The 17,373-nt window shown below is 40.7% G+C and overlaps 2 non-coding genes across 2 annotated transcripts; both read right to left on the bottom strand.

The window, feature by feature from the left end:
• Window positions 1-451: 451 nt before the first annotated feature.
• Window positions 452-558, bottom strand: LOC141635170 (small nucleolar RNA R71). Its single transcript, XR_012539874.1, has one exon. It is a non-coding gene; the product is annotated as a small nucleolar RNA R71 (small nucleolar RNA).
• A 9,254-nt stretch (window positions 559-9,812) lies between these two features.
• Window positions 9,813-9,919, bottom strand: LOC141634924 (small nucleolar RNA R71). The gene has a single exon (XR_012539638.1). It is a non-coding gene; the product is annotated as a small nucleolar RNA R71 (small nucleolar RNA).
• Window positions 9,920-17,373: the final 7,454 nt, after the last annotated feature.

The following is a 17,373-nucleotide window of genomic DNA, read 5'->3' as shown; positions in this document are numbered from 1 at the left end:
CGCTATTGAGTTCGTCAACCCTTTTGCAAGAGAAGGTGAGGAGAACCCAACACAAAATCCAACACAAAATCAACCCACAATGCCTAAATTTTCATCACATTCCGTACCAACCGAGGAGAACCTACCCAATGGTACTCCCACACCACAACACTTAACCAGAAATTTCATTGCCAAATCCGCATTTATCCAATTAGTCGAAAGAAGCCAATTTGGGGGGATGCCTAGTGAAGACCCTCACTCTCACATGGAGACTTTTTGTGACTATTGTGATGCGATTTCTCAAACCGGTGTAATTCAAGACCATATTCGATGGGTCTTATTTCCTTTTTCTCTAATTGGCACCGCAAAACAATGGTTGAAAGGCCTTGATAAGGCTACTCTCGGAATTGACTCTTGGATGAAATTGGCTCTAGCTTTACACATAAAGTTCTACCCACCGGAAAAGACTAACATGCTAAGAGCTCAAATTACGGGCTTTAAGCAAAGAGATGAAGAATCCTTGTATCAAGCTTGGGAATGATTCAAAGGAATTTGTCGCTCATGTCTTCATCATGGACTTAGCGAGTGGTTCTTGGTACAACAATTTTGGAATGGTCTTTATGAAGACTCAAGAAACATTCTCAACATGGGATCAAATGGTATGTTCACCGAAGTTGACGATAATCAAACTTGGAACAAGATTGAGGAAATGGTGGTCCATAATTCACAATATAGTAAACCTCGCAAGGCTACTAGAGGAGGAAAGCATGAAGTGGACTCTATTACTCAATTGGGTGCTCAACTTAGTGCTCACATTGATACCATCAATTTGAAGTTCGAAAAAGCTATGGCTAGACTTGAAGAAGCCTCAAAATCACCAAAGCATCATGTTAATGCCATGACGGCATCTTCATCAATCCCAAGTGGGATATGTGAGAATTGTGGAACTTTGGGACATGACCAAAGTGAATGTAGGGGAACAAATGAACAAGTGAATGCTTTTCAAGCATACAAGAGTGGTACCCCTTATTCAAATTATTACAATGAAATCACCAAATTCCACCCAAATCTCTCATACAAAAGCCAAAATGTTCAAACCCTCAACCAATATACACCCCACCTCCCATGAGAAACCAAAATCAAAGACCCTTTTACAACCAAAACCAAGGTTACCAAAACCAAACTCCATACAATCAACAAAATGACCAAGGTTTTGATGTTCAAAAAGTGGTCCTCCAAATGCAAAAGAATCAACAAGAGTTTTTCACTCAAATGCAAAAAGATAGTCAAGCAAAGGAAATCACCATCAACAACATCCTAGCCCACACCAAAATGTTGGAAACCCAATTGACTCAATTAGCATCTTCAAGCTCACAAAGACAAAAGGGGCAATTACTACCTCAAAGTAATCCCCCAAGACATGAAACGGTTAGTGCCATCCACTTGAGGAGTGGTACGAGGTATGAAGCACCAAAGAAGCAAGTTGAGGATAAAGTGGTGGAAGCTAGTGACAAAGAAGAAGTTGTGCAAAACTCCAAGGATGGAGAACCATCAAAAGAAGAAGTTTCAAAGAAAAGTGAAGACAAGGCCAAGGAGAAGGAACCCATTGTGATTAGACTTCCTTTTCCAAGTCGTCAAGCCAAGCCCAAATTTGATGACCAACTTCGAAAATTTATGGAAATTGTGAAGAATTTGGAAGTCTCGATTCCTTTCACGGAATTAATCAATCACGTGCCGGCCTATGCAAAGTACATGAAAGACATCCTTACGAAAAAGAAGTCGATCCGGAAGATTGAAACTATCGCCTTCACTAAGGTGAGTAGTGCAATCCTTCAAGGGAGTTCACCTGTGAAACTTAAATATCCGGGAAGCTTCTCAATACCGTGTACCATTGGCGACACAACGATCAACAAAGCCCTATGTGATCTAGGGGCTAGTGTGAGTGTTATGCCGTATTTGGTAAGTAAAAGGTTAGGGATATGAGAGCTTAAATGTACCAATATCACACTCCAAATGGCCGATAGATCGACGAAGACACCATTAAGGATATGGGAAGATGTTCCCGTAGGAGTTGGGAAATTTTTCATCCCGGTGGACTTTGTCATTGTTGACATGGAAGAAGACTCCAATATTCCAATCATTCTAGGTAGACCTTTCTTGCACACCGCGGGTGCGGTGATAGATGTGAAGCATGGAGAGCTCACTCTAGAAGTGGGGGATGAGAGCATAACTTTCAATCTTGACAAGACCATGAGAGCTCCCCGTTTGCATGAACCATGTTTTATGGTTGATCATTATAGCCGGAAGGATGAGAGGAAGAAGTCGGAATTCCAATGGAAAAAGAAAGTTGATGATGCTCCATCAAAAGAGTAAGAGAATTTTAACAAAGAAAGCTTGAAAAGCTCACCCATGACAAGTGTAGAGGATGGCCTTATTGGCCAAAACAAGAAAGGAGGAGAGTTGTCTCTATCAACTCAAGAGATTTTTGATGATCAAGTAGACGAAGTCTGCGGTCTTTGGGACGATGAGTTTGAAGGGAGTTTCAATCCCTACATTGGTAATGCTATCGATCAAGACCAACATGAAGGACAACAAGTGCAAAGATCTATTGAGGATCTTTATCATGATAATGAACAAGCTTTTGACTACTTCAAGGTGTTGAGTAACATCAACAACACCTTGAACATGCCCCCATGACATCTCTCTAAGGATGAGAGTTTGGTGGAGTCCTCTCCAAACCACCATTTGTAAATATTTTTAACTCTCTCACTTGCATTTTAATTCTTACATTGCATTTTTGTCATTTTTGGATTTTTGTGCCTTGATCATGATATTCATCATTTTTGAGAGAAGTGAGGGAGGGACTAATGATTTTATTGATGTGTAGTGCTTTAACTTAGTGTGGGGATAGCAATTGCCTAGGCTATTCACGCCTTTATAGTGCCCCTACAATGAAGAACACGGGATTTGAAGAATGAAAATGACACGGGATATGCAAGTGCACGGATGGACCTGAATCCGGGTAGACCAGGAGGAATCCGAGCGTCTTCTGGGTAATCCGCTCATCTTATAGGAATCCGAGCGTCTGTGGAAGAATTCGTCCGTCCAAATGAGCTTCAAAATGAAAAATTTTGGTCTGTTAGAGAATCCGAGCGTCCCAGCTGAGAAGACGCTCGTCTGAAATTGGCCGCTCGTCTTTGTAAAAAGACGCTCGTCTTTTTGCCAGTGCAGATTAATCAAAGTTCCTGTAAGAGAATCCTCTCATCTTTGAGGAAAGCCGCTCGTCCTGAATTGCAGAATCCGCTCGTCTTCACTGAAAGACGCTCATCTTTAGGCGGGTTTTCCTGAAGCCAAATTGAGCAGAATCCGAGTGTCTCGAAGGGAATCCGCTCGTCTTCCCCCTGCAGTTTTGAATTTTTCGGGTGTTTTAAATACCCCTTCCCACCTTCATTTCATTCATTCATTCATTCAAACACTAACCATAAACCCCAAAACCCCAAAACCCTCATCCTCTCCATCACTAAAAACAAGATTTCCTCAACCAAATTAACAAAATCAAATCCAAACTTCCTTACAACAACAATTAATCACTCCTTTTGCAACAATAATCAATCCAAGCACCAAAATCTTCAACCTTTGAGTCGATTTTTGAAATACAAAGACGAATCCTTTCATCTTAAATCGATTTGGGTATAATTAGAAATTGAAGATTTTCAACCTTTTCTTGGTGTAATCAACAATGGCAAGAACAAAAGGAGCAACAAAGGCACTCAAGGCAAAGACACTTTCGAAAAGGCAACAAAGCCTTCAAGCAAAGAAAGCTTCAATGGCTATGGTGGTTTCTAGTGCAAAGTTGGAAGTTCAACAACAACAAGATCCTCCCTTGGAAGTAACAACAACAACAACTCCGGAAATCGCTCAATTACCCAACTATCCGGAGGTAATTTTCATTTCTAACTCCCATAGGGATACATTTGCCAAGTATGCTAAGAAAGCCATTTTGCCCACCAAATTCATTTGTGAGGATGCCTTGAACAAATTGGGTGTCCTTGAACAAACAAAAGCCTTATTTGAAGCCATGGGGTTGGGAAAATTGTTTACTACAAGAAAATTGACATACCCCTCCCTTACCTTGGAATTCTTAAGTTCATTGAAAGTGACTAAGGTAGAGACTAGAGAATACATCGAGTTCCGTCTTGCCAATGTGAATAGGCGCATAACCTTTGATGTTTTGAGTAAAGCATTAGGCCTTAGTGATACACCATATTATCACAAGAGGCCCAAAAAGTATGACCCCGCTTCTCTTTGGGAGGCGATTTCCGGGAAGAAATTTGTGAGATTTCATGTGTGTCGCGCTCTATTAGTCCACCATCCGGGCATTAGAGTGTGGCACAAGGTCATCGGGAATACTATAATTGCAAGAAAAGGCACTAATCACTTTACAAAGCTCGATTGTGTTCTACTTGAGTCGGCCTTAAATGTCGGAAGGGAATTCACTAAGCCTTACAATGCTCTAAGGCTTTTGATGGAAAGATGGCTTAATGTTGATTGTGGTAAGGAAGGCACCGCTCATATTTTAAATGGAGGTCTAGTTACTCTCTTGGTCAAGCACTTTGACGCAAATTTCAACAAGGATAACACATATGTGGCGATCAAAGGGGGTCATCTCATTGATATAAATGCCATGATTTACAAGTACAAATGGGTCAAGCATAACTCTCTTGACACCAACTATGGGTGGCTAACCAATGATGCTAGATCTTTCACTTTTCCTTCCAAGATATGCCGATTAAGTGCTCATCGAACAAACTACCTTCTTCCACTCTCCAAGGACGCCGAGTACATCATCCGTTAACAAATGGGCGAGATTGAAGAGCCCTCCTCCTTCATTGTCACACCACCCTATCCATTCAAATATTAAGAGTTCAAACCCAAAGATGTTGAAGTGGGCAATGACTACATGACTCTCCTCATGAGAGAGATGCATAAACAAGTTTATAATGATCGAGTAGATGCATACTTGGCCCAATATCCACCCCTCCTTCATTTAGCTAGGCAAGAACTACTTGATCCATCATGTCCTTTGCCTAGTTGGGCGGATAGGGAAGTTTTCTTTCCAAGCACATCTAGGGGTGAAAGATCGGGTGAAGATGAGAATGTTGATGTATGATGAGGTTGTTGATGATGAGGGTGTTGATGAAGAGGTAGATGAAGAAGAAGAGGGTAATGAAGATGATGAAGGAAGTGAGCAAGATCAAGGAAGTGAAGATGAGAGTGGAGATGAGTCCGCTTCTATGGAGGAAAATGATGACAATGATGATATGGTGGAGGACAAGAAAACTTTGGAGGTTCCTACCCTCTTGAGGTTTGTCTACTTCTTTCTTTGTTTTCTTTATTTTTATCTTGATCATAGTTCTAGAGTCCTAGCAACATGAGGACTAACACCTCGGCCCCATTGAGGTGTTCTTTTTATTGCTCCCATTTGAAAAATCCAAAATGACAATATATAGTTTCATGCATTGCATCTTGTGTGCATGAACTACCCCAAAATTTAAGACATTAGAAATAATGTCTATCTCGGTTTGGGGAAGTACATGCATACGCAACGGGAGGTAATCTAAATTACGCTCTCCGTCATAAACAAAAACCCATGCATCATGTAGTGTAGATTAGAATAGCTTGCATTTAGTATAGAAATTATGCATCATACTTGCATAATTTTCTATCATATTGGCCATTGAGGACAATGCCCATATTAGTGTGGGGATGGGAAATTCTAACTTAACTTTTATTCAAAAATCCAAAAAAATCAAAAATTTCGAAAAAATTAAAAAAATTGAAACATTGAAAATCCAAAAACAAGTTTATTTCCTTTGTAGTGTAGACTTGTATATATTGTTTGTATATATTATGTTTGTCTATCCTTGTTCATATTGATCGACTACACCACATCCGAGACATGAGGATATTGAACACCGCATGGTATGATCTTTCCAATCTCCTTTTTCCTCTTTATGTTAATGACTATGTGGCTTTATTTTGATTGATACGGTATAAACAATGTGAATTTAGGACTTGTATTTAGATTATATGGCATATTAGTTGGTAGAATCATATGCATTAGGATGTATATATGTTAGTTGCATCATGGCATGTAGTTTGCATGTTAGGAAAATTTTGCGAAACCGTCTACTTGGGAAGCTTGACAAGTGTATATAGGCCCTAATAGATGCTTTTTCTTCTTAAGACTTTGCTTGTTAGAATACTTGTAAAACACCCTAGGATGTGTCATGCTAGTATCCTTTGACCCATGGATTAAGGCCTAGTCAAGAGTACCTTGTGGTGTGATAACTCCTTGGTTACCGTTTATTCCAAGGTGACCCTTGAAACCATGCAACCATCATTCATTCATCCATGTTCTACCACATTTATGTCATCAAAGGGAATGGGCACAAAAATAAATTGTTCAAAAATTTGAGTTCAATGAAATGAAAAGTGAAAGAAAGTTTGCAAATTGCATCAAAATGAAAAGAGGAGCAAAAATAGACTCATATGCTTCAAATATAAGGCACCCTCACTACATATGGGGTGACTTTGAAAATGTTCAAAAAGAAATGCAAAAAGTTGAAAGTTGTCAAGTGTTGAATTGCCAAAAATCAAAAGAAATGGCAAGAAAATATTCTCAAATGTTATATGCCACAAGAAATTGGGGGGGGGGGGGGGGTGTAACAAAAACAAAAGCAAACTCCCAAATGAAACTCAAATATCTATTGATCCTTTTATCCATCAAATCCATTTTTGTGCATGGTAGAGAGGGGACGACTCTTCTTCTTGTCTAGGCAAGAGGGGGAATTCCGCGATCCTCCAGTGTTTCTAACACCATAGGGAGTCTACTCTTGACAAAAGCATTTAACGATTGAGGACAGAGGTACCCTAGCTTGACACAACTTGGAGGTGATTTATTGGTATCCTTCTAGGCTTAGTAGTTTGAAGAAATTACATCTATGAAGGAGTGCGTACCCTTGAATTGCTTCCCTTGTAGATAATTTCCGCCATTTAGATGAGGAAAGTGGCTATTCTTTTGTAGATGCATCCATTACTTGATTTTATGTGCTTTAATGCTTGGATGTGTCGCCATTTTGGCAAGACCCACCTTGCCTTGCAAGAAGGCACCCTACCTCATGGTTGTCTTGTTGTGAGTTGAAGGGGCGGAGTGAGACCCGCTAATTTTCTCATATCGGCTATGCTATTAGGTTAGTTTAAATAACGGTCCTAGTCTTTTTCACCTCTTTACTCGGGACGAGCAAAGGTTCGGTTTGGGGATATTTGATGTGACCATTATTTGAGCATATTTAGTCCCCGAATTAGCCTTGTTCCCATGATTTTTAGTGCATATTTGGGTCATTTATTGTCTTTAGTGCTTTGTTTTGCATATTCTTTGAGGTTTTGATCCCTTGGTAGAAAAGGAGTGCAAACCTTGCATTTTCATGGCAAAATGAAGCTAAATTGATTGAATTCAATGACCAAGCATCAAAGAGAAGACAAGACTAGAAGGCCTTTGTACATATTGTAGTAGATGGGCAATGATGAGAAAAGATCCTTGCATCCCCAAGGAAATCTTCAAAGATTGTATGAAGAGAAAGGAAGAAAAGAAGAAAGGAAGAAGCTGATCTACAATCCGAGCGGATTGCCCACAATCCGCCCGTCCAAGAGAAGGAATCCGAGCGTCTTCCTCAGAAGGACGCTCGTCCAAAACCACCACAATCCGCCCGTCCACCCCACAAATCCGCTCGTCCAAGAGACCTACAATCCGCTTGTCCCGTGCTCTGGACGCTCGGATTGTGTGACAGCTATTTCATTTTCTACTTGTTCTATGAAGGATGCGCATACCTCGGGAAAGACTAGCAAAAAGGAGACTCACATATTTTTCTGAGAGGAGCGATTCCTCAAGGACTTAATCGTCATTTAAGCCCTTAGTAAACCCTAATTTGTGTACCTGATCCCCACTATAAAAACCCCATTAGTCTAATTAGATAATCATGTTCTTCTTAGCAATCTCTAGTGTATTTTATATCAATCTAATCTCTCTTTAATCTTGTAATGAACTTTTAATCAAGTCTTAATACAAATCTCATTTCCTTAATCTCTCTTTTGTTCATATCTCATTTTGGGTAATTGAAGATTATTTGGGTTATTATTGGGAGATTGACAACCTTCCAATCAATCATCAAGTACTTCTATTATTCTTTGCTTTATTATTGGAATCATTAGTAGGTATAATTCTCTTAATCCCTTTTTAATTATTGTTAATTATCTTCATTTATTCATCATGTTTTACTTTGTTGGTATGATTGACAACCTTGCTAGCATGTTCAACATGATAATGAGTGAGTAGTTTCCTTAGCTAGGGTTAATGGGTAACTAGGGGAAACCAACATGGGGGATGATTCATGCTTAAATTAATATGTTTTCATAGTTTATTTGCTTGCTTGTTATGATCTTAACTTATCACATGTTATGTTTGATGAAATGCGAGCCTATGAATCCTTGCATTTTTTACCCATCACCTATCTTTTCAATGAGACTTGTAAGACATAAACCAACTCGAGTCTCATTAGACCATGCATATAGTTGAGTAGCGAAGATTAAGTCGACTTGTAGGTGTTGTACAATCTAATCGATTCGGCTCGGGGACCCAAACTTTCCTAGGATTGTAAGATATAAACTAAACCAACTCGATCCATCACAACAATAATTGCTTGCTTATAATTTGAGAATATGTTTGTATGATCAATTCCCATGAATCCCCTATGACCCCATGACACCCTAGCGTCTATTATCAATTGTTTACACCCCTTTTTAATCATCTTGATTGTTTACTTTCAATGTTATTTAGTTTAGTGCTCTTCTATTCAAACCCCAAATTGTGACACCCCTAGACACCGCTAGTTGCAATTGAAAATCTCATCTCAATTCCCGTCCCTTGGGATCCGACCTTTACTTGCCTCTTTACTAATTGTAGAGTTGTTTGTGAAATTATAAATATTGTTTTGGTCTAGGTGCTCCTAACGACAAGTACCGAAAACTAAACCTCAAAGAGGAATACCGACCAAAAATGGCGCCGTTGCCGGGGACGGTGTTAACTTGATTTAGATTTTCTTAGATTGTTATTAGTTGTGTCTTTCTTTGCCCTGGGGAAGTAAAACTTCTCAAGGTTTGTTCTAATTATTTTCAAGTTGTTTGATATTTTGCATGTCTAGAAGATCACAAGGTAACTTGTTACCCTTTGATCACGAAATTGAAAGGACTTTGACAAACAATAGAAGACTTGCTAGAAGAACTTTGAGAGGTATTGGTGAGGTTGTAGATATTCAACCAAACGCTATTGAGTTCGTCAACCCTTTTGCAAGAGAAGGTGAGGAGAACCCAACACAAAATCCAACACAAAATCAACCCACAATGCCTAAATTTTCATCACATTCCGTACCAACCGAGGAGAACCTACCCAATGGTACTCCCACACCACAACACTTAACCGGAAATTTCATTGCCAAATCCGCATTTATCCAATTAGTCGAAAGAAGCCAATTTGGGGGGATGCCTAGTGAAGACCCTCACTCTCACATGGAGACTTTTTGTGACTATTGTGTGATGCGATTTCTCAAACCAGTGTAACTCAAGACCAAATTCGATGGGTCTTATTTCCTTTTTCTCTAATTGGCACCACAAAACAATGGTTGAAAGGCCTTGATAAGGCTACTCTCGGAATTGAATCTTGGAAGAAATTGGCTCTAGCTTTCTACAAAAAGTTCTACCCACCGGAAAAGACTAACATGCTAAGAGCTCAAATTAAGGGCTTTAAGCAAAGAGATGAAGAATCCTTGTATGAAGCTTGGGAACGATTTAAAGGAATTTGTCGCTCATGTCCTCATCATGGACTTAGCGAGTGGTTCTTGGTACAACAATTTTGGAATGGTCTTTATGAAGACTCAAGAAATATTCTCAACATGGGATCAAATGGTATGTTCACCGAAGTTGACGATAATAAAACTTGGAACAAGATTGAGGAAATGGCGGTCCAAAATTCACAATATAGTAGACCTCGCAAGGCTACTAGAGGAGGAAAGCATGAAGTGGACTCTATTACTCAATTCGGTGCTCAACTTAGTGCTCACATTGATACCATCAATTTGAAGTTCGAAAAAGCTATGGCTAGACTTGAAGAAGCCTCAAAATCACCAAAGCATCATGTTAATGCCATGACGGCATCTTCATCAATCCCAAGTGGGATATGTGAGAATTTTGGAATTTTGGGACATGACCAAAGTGAATGTAGGGAAACAAATGAACAAGTGGGGGACTGCAACCGTACCCACTAAATCCCCGCTCATCTACTCCGAGCGATAACCCATGTTCCTTAATGTGCACATCCCCTTCTGTGGTGGGTTCCACAGAGGGCGAATCAAGGGCGTGAAGCCACTCCCGCAAATGACTCCACTCTGCCGAGGACACGCCTCGAGAACCACAGACAAACACAACACAACCAATTATGCAACAACAATGGCAACACAAAACCAACATGTTATAGATCAACAATAAACACAACCACCACCAACAATTATGTAACCAATAACCGAGTAGGAAAACCCTACCTGGAAATAGCAAACCACGAGATCGTCACAAACCAGCTATTCAATATTGCTCCTTTGCGAAACCACCTCCTATAAACACATAATCATACCATTACCATCTAATACAACATTATACCCCCAAAACCCCAAATTACCCAAATAGGGTTTTAACCAAACTCAACGAAAAGATATAAAAACCATACAAGGATCTTACCCATGACACGATGAACTCAACGACGTAAAGAATACGACGATCCGACAACCTTAGCCTTTGGGATTTGATAGCAATGCGAAGAACAAAAGCAAATAACTTGTTTTCTCTCTTGAAAGGTTTTTAGCAAAGATAGAAGTGATAAAGAAAGTGACGGAAAGCTTTAAATACCAATCACGCGTTACTAACAAAACCCGGCTAAAACAACCCGTTGAACCAACTTACTCGATCGAGTAAGTGACTTAATCGATCAAGTGACCCTTACTCGATCGAGTTCCCAACATACTCGATCGAGTAACCATCAGACAGAACACTGTTTCGTAAACCAAACTTACTTACTCGACAGAATAAGCCCCACTCGATAGAGTACCCATAAGCATAGAAAACCGTAGTATTACAGTCTTCCCTCTTCAAAAAGAACTTCATCCCCGAAGTTCAACCCATATTTAAAAAAAAAAAAACATACTAACTCAGACACGGCATAACAACGCAACTAAACTCAAACCAAAACATACTAACTCAAACATACTAACTGTAGGAAAACTAACATAAACCATACCAAAACCTTATGCGATCATCTCCTACCCCCCTAAAAGAAACATGGTTACGTCTCCGTAACCACACATACCTGATAAAAAAGAGACGGATACCGCTCCCTCATAGCCTCTTCCGCCTCCAAAGTATCTTCCTCAACCTCATGATTAGACCATAAAACCTTAAGCAACACTGTTTCCCCGGACCTAGTTTTCCGAACCTTGCAATCAAGAATCTGTTTTGGCACCTCAAGATAAGACAAGGACTCATCCAACTCCATGTTCTCCAATTCTAGCACATGGGAAGGATCACTCACATACTTTCGTAACTGAGACACATGAAACACATTATGCACCCTATCCAAAGCTGTTGGTAGCGCTAACCAGTAAGCAACCTTTCCCACACGATCTAAAATCTCATATGGTCCGATGAACTTCTAGCTCAGCTTCCCTTTCTTACCAAACCTCATAACCCCACGTAAAGGAGACACTTTCAGAAGAACCTTGTCCCCAACCTGAAACTCTATGTCACGGTGATGTAGGTCTGCATAACTCTTTTGTCGATCCTGGGCTGCTTTCATCTTTTGCCTAATCACCTTAACCTGTTCTATCATCACCTGTACCATCTATGGTCCTAAAACCACTGCCTCAGCTCTATCATCCCAGCAAATTGGACTCCTATACCTCCTCCCATACAAAGCCTCAAACGGTGTCATCCCAATACTCGTGTGATAGCTGTTGTTATAAGAAAACTCAATCAGATCCAACCTATCCTCCCAGCTACCACCAAACTCCATCACAAAAGCTCGTAACATATCCTCTAAGGTCTTGATAGTCCTCTCTGTCTGCCCATCTGTTGCAGGATGAAAAGCAATACTCATCTTCAAGCTAGTTCCCATCAGATCCTGCAACTCTTGCCAAAATCGTGATATGAATCTCGCATTTCTATTTGACACTATATCCTTAGGCACACCATGTAACCTAACCACATGCTTTCTATAACCCAAAGCTAGACGTATCTTGGTCCACGTATCCTTTATCGGAACAAAGTGAGCTGACTTAGTCAAACGGTCAACTATCACCCATATCATGTTGTTACCCTGTTGACCCCTCGGTAAGCCCACTATAAAGTCCAAAGAGATAGATTCCCATTTCCACTCAGGTACCTCAAGAGACTGAATCTTACCTTGTGGTCGTCGTTGCTCTCCCTTGACCCTCTGACATGTCAATCAACGAGCCACAAACTCAGCTGTTTCCTTCTTCATCCCAGGCCACCATAAAGTCTTCTTTCAATCTTTATACAACTTGTCACCGCCTGGATGAACTGAATATGGTGTGCAATGAGCCTATGTCATGATTATCTTTTTCAAATCGTCATCACTGGGAACACACCATCTCCCATCAAACCGAACACTCCCATCTGTATGAATAGATAACCGAGACACTGTCTCTTTCTCTACTCCAACTCTCCAATCCTCAATCTTAGGATCCAAAGCCTGCTTCCTGCGAATATCATCATATAGGTCCGACTCCACTGTCAAGTCCCCTTTAGCATCCCCTCTCTGTATCACATGTATACCCATCTTCCACACTTCATCTCTCAATCTCATCAAAGACATAGTTATGCATAGAGAATGGACACTCTTCCTGCTCAACGCATCAGCAACCACGTTTGCCTTCCCTTCATGGTATATGATATCCATGTCATAGTCCCCTACCAACTCCATCCACCTCCTCTGTCTCATGTTCAGCTCCTTTTGAGTAAAGATGTACCCGAGACTCTTGTGATCTGAAAAAACCTTAAAGGTCGCTCCATCAAGATAGTGCCTCCAAATCTTGAGCGCAAACACAACTACACCCAACTCTAGATCATGTGTCGGATATTTCTCCTCATAAGGCTTCAATTACCTAGAAGCATATGCAATTACTTTCCCATTCTGCATCAACACACAACCTAACCCATTCTTTGAAGCATCTGTATATACCTCAAAGTTCTCACACCCTTCAGGTAGAGCTAAGACTGGAGTTGTGGTCAAACGCTCCTTTAATGTTTGGAACTCTGTCTCATAACTTTCATCCCAACGAAACTTGTTCTCTTTCCTCATCAACGCTGTCATAGGTCTGGCGATATCTGAAAAGTCTTTCACAAACCAACGATAGTACCCTGCCAAACCCAAGAAACTCCTGATCTCTGCTACATTCTTCGGTGATTCCCACTTAGATACTGCCTCTATCTTTATTGGATCCACAACTGCACTATCCTTGGAAATCACATGCCCTAGAAAGGCAACTTCCTCGAGCCAGAACTCACACTTAGACAACTTTTCATACAGCTGATTGTCGCGCAAAGTCTGCAACACCAACCTCAAGTGCTCCTCATGCTCCTCCTTAGTCTTGGAATAGACTAAGATATCATCTATGAACACCACCACAAACCGATCCAAAAACTGACTGAAGACCCGGTTCATCAAATCCATAAACACTGCTGGTGCATTAGACAACTCAAATGACATCACCACGTACTCATAGTGACCATACCTAGATGTAAAAGCTGTCTTTGATATGTCCTCATCCCGAATCTTCACCTGATGGTAATCTGACCTCAAGTCAATCTTGGAAAAGACTGCTGCCCCGTTCAACTGGTCAAACAGATCATCTATCCTTCGCAAAGGATACTTATTCTTCATTGTAACCCTATTCAGCTCTATGTAGTCGATGCACAACCTCAAACTCCCATCTTTATACTTCACAAACAGAACTGGTGCTCCCCACAGTGATACACTAGGTCTAATGTATCCCTTATCTATCAAATCATCCAACTGTTTCTTCAGCTCCTCCAACTCCTTAGGACCCATGCGGTACGGGGCCTTAGAGATTGGTCCCGTCCCCGGTTTCAGCTCCACACTGAAATCTATCTCCCTCTTTGGTGGTAAACCTGGTATCTCCTCCGGAAAAACATCTGGAAACTCTCCCACCACTGGTATTTGATCAACTGTCTAACTCACCTTACTATGGTCTTTGACATGGGATAGAATCAAAGGACACCTCTTCCTTAGATAAGACTTCAGTGTCACCGCTGCAATCACTTTGACTTTGGGTTTGACAACAAACCCACGATAAGACACACTAACTCCCTTAGGACCTCTCAAAGAAACTCTCTTTTGGTGATAATCTATTCTAGCCTTATACTTACCCAACCAATCCATACCAACTATCATCTCAAAACAATCCATAGGAAAGTCTAACAAATCCACTGGAAGGTCAACCTGCCCAAATATCATAGACACACCCCTATACAACCTCCCACAAGATACAGACTCACCCGACAGTATAAAAACCTCATCTTTTATAGACTCAAACTCTCTCAAACCCAGAAAATTAGCATGACTCGATGATACAAAAGAGTGTGATGCTCCCAAATCAAACAAAACAAAGGTAAAAACACCATTAACAAGAAAAGTACCCGTGATCACGTGAGCATCATCCTCAGCATCTATCTTATCCATCATGAATAACTTGCCCCTGGTCTTCTGTCCACTTCCCTTGACAGTACTAGCAGAATTAGACGGCTTAGCAGCCAACCCCTGTTTGTTGGTAGCTGCCGGTCTCTGATAAGTATTACCGCCATTGCGGTTAGATCCCCTATTGTTGTTACTCTGAGCACCCTGATTGTTCTATGACCCAACTGGCCTGTTGCTAGCATAACTCTGAGACGGACCCTGAGAGAAACTCCCCTGTGATGCCCTCTGAAAACCCCTGCACACAGCACTGTTGCACTCATGTCTCTTGTGACCTATACCGCCATAGTTGTAAAAAGATATAACCAGCTGCTACTACCACCACCACGGCCATGCCCATAGGAATCTCCACCACTAAACCCCGACCCCGATGAGTAAGCCCTCGCTTGGTTATGGTTGCTCCTCTTGTAACTGGACTGCCTACCACCCTCATTCTCAGCCTTCCTCTTCCCGGGACCTCTCTCCCTAATCTCCTTGGCCATTTCGACCAATCTCTTAGCTCTCCCGACTGGCTCATACACTTCCTTAACACCGGTAATAAGGACATCAATTGGTAGATTCTCCATTATCTTATAGGTCAAACCCTTCTCAAATCTCAACGCTAAGTTCTCCTGACTCAGCCCCATATCCTCTGTGTACCTAGACTTCTCATTAAACTTATGATAGTACTCAGCCACAGTCATCTCCGCAGTCATTTTGAAATCATTAAACTCCTCTCTCAGCTTTGTAGATACCCGTATCCGTCGATATTGGAATTTATAGAGAACCCGACAAACACCCGATGATGATAGGACACATGTATTTATTTAGTTGTCATTGTCATTATTTGGGTTCGTTTTACGATGTAGAATGAGCGTTGTCGACGGAGTATTTTAATTTAAATGATATTTAGATTAAAGTCTTTTTTAAGGTGATTTCAATTTATTTTATTTTATTTTGAATTTATTTTCTTAAATTTATTTTATTGAAAATAAAATAAATATTTGATTTGAAAAATCATTTTATGAGTATATTTGATTTGAAAAATCATTTATTTTAATGTGTTAATTGATTTGAAAAATCGATTTAAAAATCGAGAAAAACTCGTTTTGAACACGCGTTTTGGAGCGCGATTTTAGCTCGGTTTTTGAGTCCGTTTTCTTTACGAGTTGGCACGAATCTCGAGTACACTAGCCGACCTAAGACTCTACCCATCCAACCCCAGTTCGAACCCCATAACCACGGCCCAAATCATGCCCCAAATCACCCCCAACAGCCCGCACAAAAACACGAGCAGCCCCCTGTTTTGCGTGCCAAATCCCGAGTCCAAAACCCGCTCCAAACACCACCAAAACCCGTGCCCATTAACCCTAACCCATACCCTAATATCCTACCCATATTACCGTACCTTAACCACCAAAAAAACCCCCCATACAAACCCTAGAAAACCCCACAAAAGCTGCTGGACAGCAGCTATGGTCAGCCGAGCCCGTCTGCCTCTCCTCCCTTTTACCCTACTTTAACTCCTTATAAATACCCACCCTTTACCATACATTCATTCCTCTAAGTTCTCCATACATACAACCATCATTCACAAGCTTTAAACTCCAGAAACAAACCCTAATTGCCTCTCAAAAACCCTTCACAAAACCGACTTGCAAACTGGAACAGTTTGTGTGTCCTCTTCGAAATACAATTCGTTCCTCCTTCAAACATCCATTAAAATTAGAGTTTCTTGTTCCTAATTAACCATACAACATCCATCTACACATTAGACAAAGATTTACGAGCCAAATTGCCCTTGAGAGTACACGAATTCCCTCGAAAAACAGAGTGTTATACACTCTGTTTTGTGCTTTTTCTGTCTGTCCAGTTCTGTTTGTGCTCGTTTTTCGTGCCCAATAACTCAAAACAAGCAGGGATTGTTTTGAGATCTCTGTTCTCCTCTCTTTCTAGTTTTCAAAACATCTTTTAAATCGAATTTTCATCCTGAAACGAGAGAGAAATCGCTGTTTGAAAGTTGTTGTCCAGATTCGATAAAAATGTGTTGTTTGCTTTGTTTCTTCGTCGACGACGGCCTCTCGAGATAAAATCTACCATCGATTACGATCCAAGACGGTGTCAACGATACATGTAGGTTGAGGGTGCATCAAATCCTCTTCTTTCTCCCTTTTATTTCGTTTTTTATGTTTGTTTTTTATAGTTTGTTTTTGTTTGTTTATCGTTTTTTTGTTTATCGATTGTTCTAATTAACTATGAAACTAGTTTAGTCCGAGTATGAGTTAAAGTACCACCATGAACACCCGCGTTGACTTGAGATGGGAAAGAAACCGCTACATCAGTCGGTCGTACACCCCCGTCTCATTTACATATCCTCGTGTTCAAGGTAGGGCATTAATAAAACAAATTCTGACTTCGCTCTTCGCTTTTGACCCCTCTCTTCTCTCATGTGATTCGACCTACCCCTGGACCATTTACATGTTAATATGACCTCTGATTGTTAACATATAACTCGTTTAGAT

The sequence above is a fragment of the Silene latifolia genome, chromosome Y (genome assembly GCF_048544455.1).
Source record: "Silene latifolia isolate original U9 population chromosome Y, ASM4854445v1, whole genome shotgun sequence".
NCBI lineage: Eukaryota > Viridiplantae > Streptophyta > Magnoliopsida > Caryophyllales > Caryophyllaceae > Silene > Silene latifolia.
Note: the sequence above shows the minus strand (reverse complement) of the source record. Positions and strands in the feature narration are given on the sequence as shown.